General features: G+C 73.3%; 1 protein-coding gene across 7 annotated transcripts in view; it reads right to left on the reverse strand.

Moving 5' to 3' along the window:
* Positions 1–333, reverse strand: part of TNRC6C (trinucleotide repeat containing 6C) — a 182,251-nt gene that overhangs the window by 67,207 nt on the left and 114,711 nt on the right. The window lies entirely within an intron of this gene.

Consider the following 333-nt stretch of genomic DNA (forward strand, 5'->3'; position numbering starts at 1 on the left):
CCCCCAGTGCAGAAAAAAGGGACGGGCACCCCCCGCAGCCGAGAGCCAGGGGCTCCGTCTGCGTGGAGCCCGGAACCCGGGGCTCCGTCTGGGTGGCCGTCTCTGAGGTGCCAGAGGGGGGGGCCGCGGTGCCCGAGGGGACCCTCGGGGTGCGGCGCGTGCCCATCCGCATCATGCCTCTGGTAGGCTGGCTACGGCTGGGGCTGTCTACCCTGGGGGGCGCGCTGGCAGGGCCCTGGGCCCTCCCGTGCGAACTCCGTGCTAACTCGCGCTGGCAGAGAAGCGCACCTGTTCGCGCGGCTCCCTGGGGGGCTGGGCCAAGTAGGGGACTGG

This window comes from Alligator sinensis, unplaced genomic scaffold (assembly GCF_000455745.1).
Source record: "Alligator sinensis unplaced genomic scaffold, ASM45574v1 scaffold400_1, whole genome shotgun sequence".
NCBI lineage: Eukaryota > Metazoa > Chordata > Crocodylia > Alligatoridae > Alligator > Alligator sinensis.